This window comes from Capricornis sumatraensis, chromosome 4 (genome assembly GCF_032405125.1).
Source record: "Capricornis sumatraensis isolate serow.1 chromosome 4, serow.2, whole genome shotgun sequence".
Lineage (NCBI taxonomy): Eukaryota > Metazoa > Chordata > Mammalia > Artiodactyla > Bovidae > Capricornis > Capricornis sumatraensis.
In genome coordinates, this window is record NC_091072.1 from 9,914,838 (window position 1) to 9,921,387 (window position 6,550).

The window sequence follows — 6,550 nt, forward strand, 5'->3', positions numbered from 1 at the left end:
TGCTGAGATCAACAGGGCATGAGACAGTGTTGACAGCAGAGCTGTCCTTACCCAAAGAAGGTGAAGTTAGTTCTCCTCTGCTGATAATTATTTGTAAGCTGCTTGGAAAGGCTGAGAATAAAGGGCACAGTCTAGAATCCAAGGCAACCACTTTGCTTGTTCCAGTTTAAGAATCTGGGCATGCAGACGAGCCCCTGTAGGGAGCGGAGCTTGTGGAGTGTCACCACGTGTTTCTAGCCCCAGGGTTCGATTTACATCCTGTGTGCTCAGTTGCTTGTCTTGTCCGACTCTTTGCAACCCTATGGACTGTAGCCTGCCAGGCTCCTCTGTCCATGGGATTCTCCAGGCATGGGTTGTCATTTCCTTCTCCAGGGGATCTTCCCAACTCAGGGATCGAACATGCATTTATGTTCCCTGCATTGGCAGGAGGATTCTTTACCATTAGCGCCACCTGGGAAGCCCATTTACATCCTAGGCACTATGAAGAGGGTGCCTGGTGAAGCACAAGGATGGGGCTGAGGTAGGGCTTGTGGATCAGAGGCCATTCTCTGTTTAGCCCTGCTTTTCAAAATGTATTCATTAAACTATAGTTGCTTTGCAATGTTGTGTTGCTTTCAGCTGTACAGCTTCAGATTCTTTTCCATTATGGGTTGTTACAAGATATCAAATATAGTACTATACAGTAAATTCTTGTGCTTTATCTGTTTTATAGATGGTAGTATGTATCTATTAATCCCAAAGTCCTAATGTATCCCTCCCCTCCTTTTCCCTTTGTAACCTTAAGTTTGTTTTTCATGTCTGTGAATCTGTTTTGTAAATAAGTTCATTTGTATCATTCTTTAGATTCCACACACAAGTGGTATCATATTATATTTGTCTTTCTCTGCCTGAGTTGCTTCACTTAGTGTAATGCCCTCTAGGCCCATCCATGTTGCCGCAAACGGCAACGTTTCGTTCCTTTTTGGTGGCTGAGTAGTATTCCACTGTGCCTGTTTACCGCATCTTCTTTGTCCATCAAAGGAATCTTTGATGCTGCTTCTGTGTCTCGGCTATTGTGAGTAGTGTTCTTGTAAACGTTGGAGTGCATGTGTGTTTTCAAATTAATTTGTGTCTTGTCTGGATATATGCCCAGGATTGGGATTGCTGGACCCTATGATGACTCTATTATTAGGTTTTCAAGGAACCTCCAGTCTTTTCCACAGTTAACCCTGTTTTTAATTGAATATTCAAGTCCACTATTATCAAGAGTCTTCCCTTCTTTGTGAAAGGCCCCAGAGTCCAATTTCTCAAATGGAAGACAGTAGCCTATAGATAAAGGAATTCCAGAGAAGCAGGAAAAAACTAGATATGTCCCTCTCTATAGCACTAGTACACAGGCAATTCTAATATCTGTCTTTCCTAAATCTCACTTGCATGCTTTTGCTCTATATGCCATATCTAGGATGCATTACAATTTCAGTCTGTGAACAGGTTAGGCCTTTTGTGGGCTTGGAAAGAACTAAATACAGAGCTCTTCCACTCTTTCATATTATTTACAGAATGACTGATGACCCCTAGGATTCTCTGGCTCATTCATTTCCCATCCTCCTCCTTCTGGATGTGATGTGAAAGTTGCTCAGTCATGTTCAACTCTTTGCGGCCCCATGGACTATACAGTCCATGGAATTCTCCAGGCCAGAATCCTGGAGTGGGCTGCCTTTCCCTTCTCCAGGGGATTTTCCCAACCCAGGGATCGAACCCAGGTCTCCCACATTGCAGGCAGATTCTTTGCCAGCTGAGCCATACAGGAAGCCCAAGAATACTGGAGTGGGTAGGCTATCCATTCGCCAGTGGATCTTCCCAGCCCAGGAATCGAACCGGGGTCTCTGGCATTGCAGGTGGATTCTTTACCAACTGAGCCAGCAGGGAAGCCTGGGTGGCCTTCAGTTTTGACCTGCTTGACATTTGCACGAGTCATGGCTGTCTCCAGAGTGGTCTGAGCTGAAGGTTTCAAGTCTCAGCTTTGATCGTGAGTCCCCTTGCCTACCTCTCAGGTTCTTGTCTTAGTGCTTCAGAACATCACTTAGGTCTCCTAGGGAGACCTCCTTAGGTCTCCTTAGGTCTCCTAGGTCTCCCTGTTGGTCCAGTAGTTGAGCCTTCATCTTCCAGTGCAAAAGGTGCAGGCTTGATTCCCGGTCAGGTAGCTAGGATCCCGCATGCCTCACAGCCAAAAAGCCAAAACATGAAACAGAAACAATATTGCAAAAAAAATTTGTAAAGACTTCAAAAAGAATTCACATAAAACAAAAAAAAAAGAAAAAAGAAGAAGAAGAAGAAGAAAGTCACTTGGTACCAACTTCCAAGGGTGCAAGCCATTACCTGACTTGGTTCTGGAAAGTGCATCAGCGTCAAGAGAGAAAAGAACCACCAGAAGAAAGTGATGGAGCTCAATAGTCCCAGCCTGGGAGGTGGACAGCTAGTCCTAGATCAGTGCTTCTCAGATCATGTCCCCTCACTGAGTTTCAAAGCCCTCCTTGAATATAGGGTAGTCAAGATCTCTGTTAACCCAACATTATCTAAGTTTATGCTTCAAGGTTAAGCTTTTTAAACTTTTTAGGATTTTCCAGGTGCAGAAAATTTACTTCTCTCACTGTGACAGTCTCTAGGTCCTCTGTGTTGCTGCAGATGACATTATTTCATTCTTTTTTATGGAGAAAATTGTTTGAATGCCCCCAGTATGTGTGTGCGGTCTTTACACTCTGATTCCTACTCAGGCTTCTGACTTTCTCTGGCTCTGATTACCAGATACGTTTTGTCAAGTCATCCTTCTTTAGTGTTTATTTGTCTCTTGCTGAGTGGCCCAGAAATTGACCAACCCCCTCAGAGTCAAGTTCTGCCAAAGGAAAGGTGTCCTACAGGCCTGTTTATCCTATCCTTAGACAAAGACAAAGGGGCTTTTCAAAGACTGTGACTTGGGGCAAAAGAGGTGAAGTTCATTGTACAAGGAAAGAGTAGAGGAAAAAGCTTACTTTCACTTTATTCCGTGTTGTGAATACCAAGCACTCATTCTGTTGGTTTCTCTGGCCAAGAGGATGGATCAAAGGCACGAGGAAGGCTGGAAAGGGGACCTTGGCCCCTCACCTGAGCAGTCAGGTCTCTGGTTTTATACTCACTCTGGGCCTTTGTAAGTTACTGGAACCTGTTCTCACTCATCTCACCAGAGGTGATCAGACACTAGAATATGTCCATGTGTTACCTATCTTGAGCTGCCTTGACTTCTACCCTGACCTAACTCTGGAAAAAATATTGAATTTGGCCAACACATGTCTCATCTCTTAAAATTGTCATAGAACAGGAAATGCCAGGAAACTGACTTAGGATAAATAAAGGACCTTGCTTCACGTAGGTCGATGCTGGTAGGCGAGTGGTTGGAGGAGACAGGATGAGGCTGGAAACGTGCCATTGTTATGGTTTCGAGTCTGGCTCTCCATCACTGCCCTTTAGCTGGAGGAGAGGACTGAGGAGGTCCACTCTGGCTGGGATTTTCCTAGTGTAAATAAGGGAGGCAGTAGGTTGAGTGACTGGACAAATTTACCCCTCACCCCATTCAGTTCACTCCAATGACCAAAATCAGTTGAGCGCCTACTGTGTTTGAGACATTGAAATCAGTCTTAGGGACAATAGAAGATCACTATGCCTCTCAACAAGCTTGTAATCTAGTTGAGGGGATGCAATGCATAGTCAAGCAAATGCAGCTAAAATCAATACAGGATATGTTGGCACAAAATGCTGCTGGAATTCAGAAGTGGTTGCCTTTGGTTGGAGACCCTAAGGAAAGGTGGTCAACGGTGAGGGCAGGGAAGGGGCTTAGGAATGAGACCATCAAAGTTCAATCCTGACTCTACAGCTACTGACTGGTTGCCCTTGAGTTTTTTACGCAAAGACCTCCCTGGAGCTTAGTTTCCACACCTGAAAAATGTGACAGATTTAAAAAAATAAAGAAAACTAAAATTAAAGAAAAAAATAGACGGATAAAATAATAAAAATAAATAAATAAAAATTCTTACCAAAACTGTGGTGAGGATTGAGTTTTAAAACCACAAAAAGCAACAATAACAAAAAATATGAAACTTCTTAGATAATACTTGGCTTGAACGGCATGGATCTTATTCTCATAAGTGTTAGTTGTCATTCTGTATTAATGAAATTACATTTGAAATGGGCTTTGGGGAACAAGGAGATGAATATTGATGGCTCCCTCAGCACTTTTTTGTCCTAAGTACTCTTTTTGGCTTTCCCGGTGGCTCAGATGGTAAAGAATCTGCCTACAGTGTGAAAGAGCTGGGTTTGATCCATGGATTCAGAAGATCCCCTGGAGAAGGAAATGGCAACTCACTCCAGTATTCTTGCTGGGAGAATCCCCATGGACAGGGGAGCCGGGCAGGCTATAGTCCATGGGGTCACAAAGAGTCAGACATGACTAAGTGACACACACGTTCCTTCTGTTAAGCTTGCTCCAGAATTCTTTATAGCAAAGTTTAGTTGCTTGCTCCAAGTTGGGGTTTTGTACTCAAGCAAAAGTTCAGGCCCATTCAAGGTTTAGAACCCAAATTGACCTAAATCAGACTGTGCAATATAAAGAATTATCTAGGACAGCCTTTAGAAGGCTAGTCCCATGCTGAGTTTGTTGGGGTCTATTGACTTCCACCTGTTCCAAGTCCTCATTTCACACAGTGTCAACCTTGGTATTCAATCTTGCTGTATCTGAAAGAACACTTTTTAATAATTTATTTTATTACAGTATCATTGATTTACAATGTTGTGTTAATTTCTGCTGTACAGCAAAGTGATTGTTTCTCATATATACATATATATATATATATGATTTATTTATTGCATGGATATTGAATAGCATTCCATGATGATTTATTACAGGATATTGAATAGCATCCCCGGTGCTACACAATAGGATCATGTTGTTTATCCATTCTCTCTCTCTCTCTCTCTCTCTCTATATATATATATATATATATATATATATATATATATATATATATACACAGTAGTTTACATCTGCTAATCCCCAACTCCCAATCCATCCTTCCCTTCCCCACTCTCCCCTCTTGGCAATCATAAGTCTGTTCTCCATATCTATGAGTCTGTTTCACAGATAGATTCATTTGTATCATATTTTAGATTCCACATATAAATCATATCATATGATATTTATCTTTCTCTGTCTGATTTACTTCTCTCACTGTGACAGTCTCTAGGTTCTCCGTGTTGCTTCAGATGACATTATTTCATTCTTTTTTATGGAGAAAATTTTTTGAATGCTCCCAGTATGTGTGTGTGGTCTTTACACTTTAATTCCTACTCAGGCTTCTGACTTTCTCTGGCTCTGATTACCAGTTACATTTTGTCAGTCATCAGTAATTAGCACTCTATTCTCCAAAGACTGGGAGTTATAAACCTTGAAAGTAAATAAAATAAATGGGACTATACTCTTGGATGCATTTCCTAAAGTCATTCTTCTAATATTCTTTTGAGACTCCTTGGAGAGATTTTTCTTTGCCATTCTGCTAACACAGACCACATTTTTCTTCTTTATTTGCATTTTTTATTTCTCCATTGAAAAATAATATGTATCCTTTTTTATGCAGGCATCTGTCTGCTGCAGCTCATGCTAGATCCTAGCTAATCTCAACATTAACTTATTAAATCTGACTTTGACTCACAGCATTTAATAAATGGCCCTATCTTCCAGAATCTGGAAGGATTTTCTCAAAAAACAAATGATCTTCCTGTTAGGGAGTCACCTCTGCAGGTGTTAACTACTGTTATTTAAGTTATAACTCAGCAATAAACATTCTGAAGATTTTTGTTTGTTTTTTTTCCTTCTTGGAGTTAAAATTTTCCAGGCCATTCTATAGTGGGTTAAGCATAGCAAGATGTAATCAGAATCTGGGCCTCAGTCTGAATATACATTTTTGAGCATCATTATAGTATATATGTGTCACTTTGAATAGTCCTTAACAGAAAACAGGAATGTGTATTTTCTTTTCTATAGGTTTTAGGGTCACAGAGAAACCTCAGTCCGTGTCATGCTGAGTAGTCAAATACAAATCAAAATCTAGCTAGCTTTCAAAATGTTGGTGACATTTCAAGTTCAGGACACAATTACTTCAAAGTTCTACTCACAGCTTCTGGTCCTGTTATACTCCCCAGAGATATATCTGTCTTTTTGCTTCCTTATTTAAGTGCTCTTTTTTCTAAAGACACCTAACAGGCTAACATGTGCTCTTTACTGTGTTTGATTCCAAAACCATCACTGCCGAATTTATTCCTGTTCTAACAAGAATGATCTTATAATAGCCCCAAATAGAGAAGTTTCAGACCTCTGATTTGGCTTCCTTGATAATGGATAAAACTCAAACAATAGATTCTGTGTTCTAACATCTTTCCAGGGCTAAATAAGATAAATTTCCTAACAGTTAAGATTTTCATGGTCAGGCAACTTATTGAGTTGCTCTTGAGTATCTGTAATAGAAAGGACCCTTTTAGCCAACTA